This window comes from Propithecus coquereli, unplaced genomic scaffold (genome assembly GCF_000956105.1).
Source record: "Propithecus coquereli isolate 6110/MARCELLA unplaced genomic scaffold, Pcoq_1.0 Scaffold757, whole genome shotgun sequence".
Taxonomy (NCBI): Eukaryota; Metazoa; Chordata; class Mammalia; order Primates; family Indriidae; genus Propithecus; species Propithecus coquereli.
The window spans coordinates 21,477-31,871 of NW_012153696.1; positions in this window are offsets into that span (position 1 = coordinate 21,477).

Genomic DNA, 10,395 nt, shown 5'->3' on the forward strand with positions numbered 1-10,395 from the left:
AGGAGTGTGAGGTTGCTGTGAGCTAGGCTGACGCCACGGCACTCACTCTAGTCCGGGCAACACAGTGAGACTCTGTCTCAAAAAAAAAAAAAAAATTAAATTAGCTGAGTCTCCACTTTTAAAGGTCTGGAAAGAAGCACGCGCCATCTATCCTCGCCGCGGGCCGTCACCGAGGCTCCTTTACGTGACAGACCACCTTCGCCAACCGGTCAGGCCTTTCCCCCCACCCACCCGTTTTTCTGCTTTTGGAGCAGTAAAAAAACCTTTAATTTCCTGTGTTCTTCCACCTATGAGCCCAGGAGTGTGAGGTTGCTGTGAGCTAGGCTGACGCCACGGCACTCACTCTAGCCCGGGCAACACAGTGAGACTCTGTCTCGAAAAAAAAAAAAAAAATTAAATTAGCTGAGTCTCCACTTTTAAAGGTCTGGAAAGAAGCACGCGCCATCTATCCTCACCGCGGGCCGTCACCGAGGCTCCTTTACGTGACAGACCACCTTCGCCAACCCGTCAGGCCTTTCCCCCCACCCACCCGTTTTTCTGCTTTTGGAGCAGTAAAAAAACCTTTAATTTCCTGTGTTCTTCCACCTATGAGAGGCCCCTTAGGTTTTTTTATGTAAAGGTCTTGGGCATATGGAAAAAACATAATTTTTTTACTTGTTCCATCCCCAATGACATGGTTTAAATGCAGCGGTCCTTTTAGACGGGAGTTTTGCCAGACTCGCTGCTAGGCATTTCCACCTGAACCTGCAGGTCTGTTAGGCCAGATACCGTCTCTGCGAAACATTGTAAAGTCATAAAACTACCGCTTCTCTAATATTTGTAATGCTTGCTGGATTTGACTGCAAACTTCTATTTTTAGTTTTGAGCCTGTGGATTCTGCGGTCTGGATCGGTGGCCAAGGGGAGGCCCAGGGACAACGTTCTCAGCACCTGGGCCAGCAGCTCTGAGAAACAACCAAGCCCGATGGGGCCCCTCCTTCCCTGCCCAGTTGTGCCTCCTGACTGTTCTAGGAGGGGCTGGATCCTCTAGGCATCCTGTCTCCGTCCTCAACACACACCTTATAAAGTTAATAAAGGGCGGCGAGGTGGGGCCCGTGCGAGGGAGATAACCAGCCACTGTCCCCCACTTGCTCTCCTGTAGTGGCTCACCACTCGGGAGTCACGCAGCCGAGGCCATGAAGATTCTCAGCCCGTAGATAAATCACCCTTGTGACACCCAAGGCTAGTTTTTGAGGTATCTCCAGGCCCTGCATCCCAGTGGAACCGCTGACCCACGCAGACCAGTGGCCCACACCAAGGACCTGACCCAACTGGTCTTGTGACCCCCACCAAGGAACTGACTCAGCAAAGAAGACAATTTCTACACCCTGTGATTCCACCTGCACCCGGCCTATCAGCAGACCCAATCCGCTAGCCCTTTGCCCGCCAAACTATCTTTAAAAACTCTTTCTCCCAAATTTTGGGGAGATGGATTCGAGAACTTCCTCCCATCCCCTCGCACGGTGCCTGTGATATTAAACTCTCCCTCTGCTGTGAGCCCTGGTCTCTGTCCTGGCTTCCTCTTGAGCAGGGTAGTGATCCTGGCTGGGCTGGAACACACTTGGCAGGTAAACTGAGGACACAGGCCCTGCCCTTCACAGACACCTGGGATGCCAAGACCCAAGGTGACCAAGGAGAACATTGGGGATGGTACCTAGGCTGTAGTTTCAAAATTCTTTCCAATAATTTAAAATCTTAAAGTCATGCTATGTTAAAGAAGATAATCATAAAATATGTGAGTCATTTATAAGTTAAAATACTAAACATTATGAAACGTAAGTTTAAGTTTCTATACTTTACCATCTTATTTTTGTACAATATAGAAAACCAAAGATATTCAGACATGCTAATAAAAACTGGGAACTGATAAAAGCTCAAAGTTACTTCCTAGATTTTTCATCAAAAATAAGGGTTCCTAGGAGTTAACATTGTAATTAACGTATGTCACGCCGCAAATGGCCACCAGCAGGCTGCTGCCCTGTAGGAGAAATAAAGCTCCTTTTTTCCAAAGTATAAACCTCATTTTTCTTAAGTTAACCCCACCCACTGTGGGGACCCAGCAATCCGAATCTTTAGCAAGCACGGTGGGGCGGCTGCGATGACGGGGCAGCCCCAGAGGAGGACAGTGTCCCCGAGGCTGGCCTCACCACTGCGCAGGGCCCTCCGAACCCCACTGGGGACTCCACTGGGTTCTTCAGCAAAACATGGATCTGGAAACCAGCCCAGACTCAAAGGCTGCAGAGGAACTTGAACCACAGACAGCTGGATTTCCACCTTCCCTGGAACACTCCGACGCTGGTGGCTTTGGGCTGAGGGCCTCACAAGGACACTAGTGACAGAGCTGCAGAGCACCAGCGCCCCTCAACCTGAGCCACACACTTGAACCTACGGTGGCGTCTCCGCAGGTGTCTGGGAGCACCCCCTGCCCCCACCCCCGCTGGAGCTCAGGAGACACGGCTGCTCAGACACAGACCTGGGGTGCAGGGACGCAGGCCGCCCTGGAATCCGCCCGTTCCCTCCCCGTGGCAGGGACAGGACACTACTTCACCTGCCAGCGACATTTTAGGCAAGGATCTCGGGGGTGAGAAAAAGAAACCAGCTCTAAAGCAACTTCCTCTAAACTCAATCTAATTTTCCCAGCGACTTGCATTTTACTTCTGAAAGGCATTTACAAGGGGAACTTGGCTCCCGGACAAAGTGGAAACTGCATTTGCAAACGTTGCCAATCAATTTTGAAATCACATGTTTCAAGGAGGGGGAAAAAGAGAGACCGATTTCTGATCAAACATTTTCAGGAAGTTACGACAACGTTGCAAAATGCAAATACATTGATGGAAGTGCAGGTTTCCCCTGAAGATTGAGTTGCTTTAGGATGAAAACGGGTTCCATGACGTGACGGGGAGGGGTCTGTATTGGCACATGTGTCCCGGGGGGCGGGGGGGAGGCTGTGCGTGTAGGGAGCCGCACCTGACCGGGCCATCGAGCTCAGGGCACAGAACTGTGAGTGGCCCCAGCCCTGACCCGACTCTCGTGAGGCCTCAGACGAGTCCCCCCCTGTCACCAGGCCGGGCAGGGAGCTGGGGTCCAGGCCTGCCCGTGCCCGCACCAGCCGAGCCAGCAAAGCCCCCTCCCAGCCAGACTCCCTTGGAGGAAACTCCCAGGGAATTCACATCTGTGACTCAAAACTGCAGACTGTGGGGGGCTCACCCCAGCGGCTGCCCCTGCCGTGCCGGGCCGCACAGGGCACAGGTGCGCTGGGAAGGGAAAGGACGGTGCGTTCCCAGAAACCCAGCCTGCGCAAGCTTCTTAGAGCTGAAGAACATGTCCTCCACCGACTTCTCGGTTTGACTCACTGCTGTTTCTGAGCAGCAGGTCCCACCTAGGGGGCTTTGGTCCCCAGGGGTTATGTGCAGCTATCTGGCTATGACTGGGTGGGGTTCCTGCTGAGCACAGAGCAGCCCGCGAGCCCAGCGCGGGGAGCCAGCGGGAGAGGAGGGGCCGCAACCCTGCTTCCAGCTGGCGCTGGCTGAGCACGTTGCAGGGCCCCAGGTGCGCACGCCAACCCCGCCAGGTGTGGAGCTTGCCCAGAGCCAGGGCACGTGGCAGCCCTCTGTCCTGAGTGGCTGGGGTGGGGTCAGGCCCTTCGGCCAGCACCAGCTCCTCAGGTGGCTCGGGGGCAGGGCCTGCTGCGGAGGGCATGGCTGGGAGCCCTGGGGCTGCCCGCAGATGGCCTGCCCGCTGCCCCTCCCTGGTGCGCAGAACAAGCACTAGCAACGGAAGACAAATTTAGCCTCCCCGCTGGGGTCAGGGTGCGCTATGTGAAATATGAGCACAGCTGGACAGGCCGATTAAGCTGCCCTGGGCTGGGCCCGTCGGGAGGCGGGGCGGGAAGACAGACTCCCAGGACAGCCTAGGGGTCCTGAGCCCATGCCCAGTGCCCTGTGGGAGGGGCCACAGACCAGCTCCCGGGGCAGAGGAAAAGCTATGCAGCCACCCGAAATACAGAAACGCTAAAGCGTTGCTAACTCCCTGAAGGCTGGCGACCCCGAAACGTCCCAGCCAGTGCGCGCAGCATGCATCTCATCTACCAACCAGGAAACATGCACAGAGAGGGCGGGTCACCCTCCCAAGGGCACACAGCTGGTCAGGGCAGAGGGTCAGGACCTGCAGCCAGGCTCTCGGCGCTTGCCCTCTGCCCTGGCCCCTCCCCAGTCCACATTCCACAGCCCCCCGGGAATCCTGCCCCTCCTTCCAGGGCAGCATCTGGGCACCCCAGGGGTCCACCCTGCCACCGGCCACCTGATGTGTTTGGGTCACGCCAGGACACATGGTCCCTGCCCTGCTGCTTGCACTGCCCAGGCCCCCACCCCCGCCCCCCGTGTCCGGCAGACCTTGGACAGACATGCTGAGCCTCCGTTCCCTCGTCTGAAAAGGGGGCAACTGCAGCGCCTGCCTCTGGCGCTGTGTGCGGGACGCAGTGAGAGGACCCACAGAAAAAGCAAAAGCCCCGGCGGCTGCGATTCCAGCACACGCAGGTGCGGAGCGCACAGCACAGAGTCGCGACTGGCCCAGAGTTACTCCGCTTCGGGACGGGGGCCGGGGGGGAAGATAAGCCAGGCCTGGTCCCAGGGCAGACAGGCTGGGAGACAGGACGGGAAGGTGGAGTTCCCCCACCCCCAGGCTGTGCCTCACCCCCTCTTTTAAAGCAGCCTCAAGCCACCTTCCAAGCGTGGGAGCCAACGGCCCACGGCAGCAGAGGCCGTGTGTGCTCGGGGCTTGTGGGGCTGGTTAATAGACAACCTGGCCAGTGGGAGGCAAAAATTTCTTCTGCGAGGCCTTCATAGGCTGGGTGTTACAGGAAGTCTCCACTCCCAGCCCCCTGGGGCCTGGGCGGGTGAGAGGGAGGCTGGGGGCCCTGATGGGGTGAGCTTCCTTGGAGAAAGGGGGAGGGGTGGACGGGCAATGACCCTGGTGGGAGGGCACTGTGGCTCCGAGCTTGAAGCTGTGACTTAGCTCCCAGAAAACGGGCAGCCCGGCCAGGGCGGTGGAAACAGAAGTGTGGGTGTCAGTGAAGGGGTTCAGACCAGCATAGTAGGGGCAGGAGGAGGACCCAGCACAGCTGACCACCAAAGACACAGGAGGGGGCAGCCTCCAGGGCTGGAATGAAGAGGAGCTTGTGGTCAGAGTGGGTGTCTGAGTGGATACCTGTGCGAGCAGGTGACCAGTACCGGCCTCAGCAGGGCAGGTGGCTGACAGGGCCGGCAGCTGCCACAGCCTCGAGCGTCCAGACGCACCCTGTCCTCTTCCCACCTCCTGGATCCTCCTCCCTGCCCACTGGCTGCCCCGGGGTCACCTCAGGAGTCACCCCCTTGCACGTGCTGAGGTGCCCTTGCTCGTGCACCTCTGAGGTGCCGGCTCTGTGCTCCGAAATCTTCTTTCTCTCCCCAGACAAGCATTTCTGTTCCTTCAACCAAGCCAGGGATGACTGTTTCCAAGCTGTGGTCCTCACCTGGCCACCCTCCCCCGGACACCCCTACATTCCTCGACGGGAACATGCCGCTCTGATGTGTCCCCCCGGCTTGGCCCCTTGCTCTGGGCTCCTCTCTATGGGGTCTGGGACGCACCCACTGCACCGGCGGCTGAGTCTCCCCCGGCCACCCCCACCCCGAGTGGACACACCCTTCCAGACTATGTTCAATCTCCTGAACTTGCTGCAAACCCCACTCGGTCCCCACCCCGTCATCACGGCCCGTGTTCTGTTCAGAGGTTCAGTCCGACTTCCGAACGGTGCTCCCGTCCTGCTCTGACGTCGGCTGCGCATCTGATGTGACTTCGCCCGAGAGGCCGTGACGTTGCTCCATGCATCCCTTACTCCCTCCAGAGGCAACGCCCCATTCCGGAGTGGCCGCCCCCATCCTCAGCCCTGGGGTTTCCTTTCTGACACCTCGCCCAGCATCCACAAAGCGCCCCCCGGGCCGGCCCCACCTGGCCCCTCTGCATCTTCCAGCACCTGCTTCCTCCAGAGGCCCCAAGAGAGCCTCGCTCAGTGGGGTCTCCCAACCCTTCCCTCTTGCGGGGACAGACAGGCGCCCAGCCTTTGCCCGCATGAAGGCTGTTATGAAGGGCCAGCCCAGGATGCTGCGAAGCCCTGGCAGGGTGTAATCTGTGGCCTTCGCAGCTGCCAGAGGGGCAGCGACAGGGTGGAGCCCAGCCGAGGGACAGGGCTGGACAGCCCTGTGGGCCTGCACAGGGGTCCCCTTGGTCCCAGAATCCAGCTACCATGGTCACATTGCTCCCGGCCTCCATTCTACCGCGAGAAGGGAGCTTTCTGCCGGGCACCCTCTGTTCCCCCCGACCCCTCTGAGGGACACGCCTGCTCCTGGCCACTTCCGAGGCAGGTTCCAGTTGGCCTATAACCTGTGGAAGCTGGACAGGTGCAGACCCACCTGTGCTCCCAGCCTAGCCCTGAGCCGCGTCCCAGATGCAGGCAGGAGCCTGTGCCGTCGGACCCCACTCTGACACCCAGGAGGGGCAGCTGCCAGAAGCCTCACTCCTTGGGGTCCCTGGGCCTCTGAGATCCACACCCCGCCAGTCCCCTCGGGACTCTCAGGCCTCCCCTCGTGCACCCTCAGCGTGGGAGGATATTTCCTTGTGTGTTTGCACATTTGAGGCCAGATAAGTGGGCGGGTCTGCAGCCCCAGCCTGCGGGAGCCCATGCACACAGAAGGGGTCCATGAATAAACGCTTCGGTCTGAGCCGGGTGGGGCCCCGCAGTCAGGGAAGGGCCGTGGTGAGTCCGGGGGAAGCACCAGTTTGGGGTTAAAACGCTTAACTGCCCCCCAGATCTAAGGGGCTCGTGTGTGTCTACATTTGGGTTTGGTCTGCTGAGGGAGTCAGACTTCGGGACCCCAGGAACAACACTGAGGGCTCCAGAAGCAGGTGCCTGGATGTCGTCTCCCGGCTCAGGGACGAGAAGACAGACTCTCAGAGCAGCTGGGAAATGCACCCACAGTAACAGAGCAAGCCAGACGGACCCCATGGTCTCGCCCCACAAGGCCACATGTCCCCCCAGGGGCCCTGCCCGGGGCCCAGGGCCAAAGCCCTCACCAAGAGGAGGGGGAACAAAACCCAGGGCCCTGACACCTCAGAGGGGAGCCAGTCACTGGCTTCCCCACCCACCCTCTCAGCACCAGCAACACAAGTGCACACACGTGTACACGCATGCACACACGCACATACATGTGCACAGGCGTGCATGCCCACACTCTGCCTCATCACAGTGGATCCCCCACACAGCCCTGCCCTTGTCCTCCAGTTTGATGGGACCCTGGAGAATCCCTGACCGGGGGTCCAGCCGTGTGTAGGACAGCAGGTGGACATGGGCAGACCGCAGGACTGACCCTGCTTTCTTCCCGCTGTGCAGGTCTGGGGCCGGCCTGAGGTCCAGGCAAGGGCCCGGTAGGCCCAGCCAAGGCTTGGCGGTGCGGGCAGAGGCTCGGGGCCAGGACACGGTGAGGGAGCTGGGACAGCCAGTCTGTTCTGGGCCGGCCCCAAGAGACAGAGGAGAGGTGGCCCCAGCTGGGCAAGCCCCTGGCTGTGCCAGGCCTGGGCAGGGCCTGGGAAGCCACTGGCACCTCCTTGGCAGGAAGTGGGGACCGTTCCCGGCAGGTCCCAGGGAGGAGGTGGCGGCACCAGAGCAACTTCTGCCCCCAGCCTGGCCCGGGGAGCTGCTGCGCCGAGGGGAGCAAGGGAACCCGCACTCAGGCCAGAGAGGAGGCAAGCTGAGCCCAAGCCTACCTTGGCCGAGCCTGGACACCGGAGGGTCTGTGGGGCTGGGCGCAGGTGGCCAGGAGGCCTGCGGCTCGTGGCTCCCGCAGGCGGGCAGTGGCAGCAGCGTCCCAGTCACCTAGGCGATGACATTGGAGCCGCGGAAGCTGGGCAGCGTGGCAGGCCTGGAGCCGCAGGGCAGCCAGGGGCGGAGCATGGCCGGGAGCCCTGGAGCTGGAGAGCTGGCCGGGGGCCAGCACCGGCCACCAGCCTGCACGTGCGGCTGTGCCCAGCTCCCGCCCCACCCTCGACAGGGGACAGAGCCCAGCTCAGGGCAGCCGGGATGGCTGTCCCCACCCAGGTTTACAAGCGTTTCCACGCCTCATTCAGAAAGTTCAAGCGCACACAGAAGTAAAGGGACCGGCGCAACGAAACCATTGTCTGCCCCGGCTCAGTGGCAGTCTGACCTCCGCCCACGGTTTCCGGGAGCCCTGCATGCAAAGGCCACGTCTTCCCCCACGTGGCCCACAGTACTGCCGTGCCTGCTCTCGCAGGTCGGGACCCATCCTTTAAACGTTAGGTCGAACCATGACATTGCTGATATTTAACTGTTTGTCCTCCCGACCACACACACGTGCGTTCAGACAATTCAGCGTGACGCCAGGCAGCCGTGATGCCGAGTCCTGAGTCTCACTTCCCAGCTCATGTTTTTAACCGCTGGTCAGGGGGGCTTGGAGGGTGCCTAGATTTGGGGAGGCAGATGTGTGTTCCCGCCCACTGTACCCTCCTCCCGCCACTTGAGGCTCAGCCCAGCTCAGAGCAGACCTGGCAGGAGGGACTTGGCAGATGAGACTAAGCGAGGGGTCGTGAGCTGGGGGACTATTCTGGATTCATCAGCATCGCTGCAATCGGAAGCCAAGAGGCCAGGGAAGGGGAAGATGCAACAGTCGCTGGTGTTGAGGGTGAGGAGGGGACCAAGGAGCGAGGAAGGGAGCGGGCCTCTGAAACCGGAGAAACTGAGAACACAGATCCCCCCAGGGCCCCGCAGGGAGCACAGCTCTGCCCGCACCTGCCCTGCAGCCCAGGGAGATGACTGCAGACACTGAACCCCAGGGCTGCAGAAAGTGAGTCTGGATTGTCATAAGCCACTAAGTGTGTGGCAACTTATTACAGCCGCCCTAGGAAACTAATACAGTTCCACAGAAACGTCACCTGCAAGGGTGTCACAGGCCTGCGCGCTGCGTGAGGTCCGTGCAGGAGGCTCTGCAGGGCGATGCACCCGGCCGTTTGCAGAAAGGAAAGGGACGGGGGAAGGTGCCATGGTTCCTGGAGAGAACACCCTCCCCATCACATGTCTCGGGGGGGCGCCTAGTTCTGTCTCAGCTCCCCGGGGCAGGAAGAGGGAGGCCGGTATCTGTGCCCCGCATGAGGCACCTTGACAAGCGGCTCTTGGCTCAGCAGCTGCTCCTGGTGGCAGCTACAGCTCCTCACCTCCCGCTGCCCTGAGGACCTGTGCTGAATGTGGGCTCGTTTCTGCAGAACAGCACGTGTCCACGTGCACTGGGCATGTGCATCCGTGGAGTGCAGCTGCAGCGGTGGCACACACAAGCCACGGACAGCAGGTGCGTGTCTGCCTGCACGGCGCTCAGACGGGTGTGAGGGCCCGCTCCTAGCCGTTGGCTCCAGCGGGCAGGTCGGCGGCCAGGCCTCCAGGAAGGGGTGCCCGGGCCCCTCGGGCTGGGATGACAGAGCCACAGCCCCAAACACTTGTTGGAGACAAAAGATGGACGGGTGCCACTGGGCCTCCTCCAGTGACGGGAGCGGTGATTGCAGCTGGACGTGTGGCCACGACGGTGGCTGAGTCTGCTCCCCGGTCCGCAAAGCAGTAGCTGCGCTGCACGGAGGCAGATGCCCACTGCGCGCGGACACGTGCTGTACCGCACAAAGTGGCAGTGGTCGCGGGCTCTGGCAGGGCCGCTGGAAGACGAGCACCACGAGTACTTCCGCACACCTCCGCACCCTAAGACGCGGGTTGAAAAGCGATTCCCGCCACACTCGGCCCCAGGCCAGGACCCTGCTTTGAGCAGAGCGGCGGGGTGTGAGCATCAGGGCGGGAGCTGCAGAGAGGACGGTGCAGGGGAGCGCCTGCCTCAGTTTCCCGCGGCTGCGGGAACAAATGACCACAAAGTTAACGGCTGACAGCAACACACATTTATTCTCCTACGATGCAGGAGGTCAGAGGTCCAAACGGGAGCTGGAATCAAGGTGCGGGTGGGCGGTGGTGTCTGGCGGCTGCGGTTTCCAGCTTCTGGCAGCCGCCCAGGCCCCTGGCCCACTGCTCCATCCTCACAACCCTCTGACTCTGACCCTCCTGCTCCCTCCTCTAAGGATGCTCGTGAGCACCTCGGGCCACCAGGTAAGTCCCAGGTGCTCTCCCAGTCTGAGGTACCGGTACCCAATCACGGTCCCTTTTGCCCCGTGGAATAACAGAGTCACGGGTTCTGGGATCAGGGTGTGGACACTTTGAGGAGCCATTTTTCTGCCCGCCATAAATGTCCTTCTTCGAAGATCTGTCTTCTGGGCCCTCTGC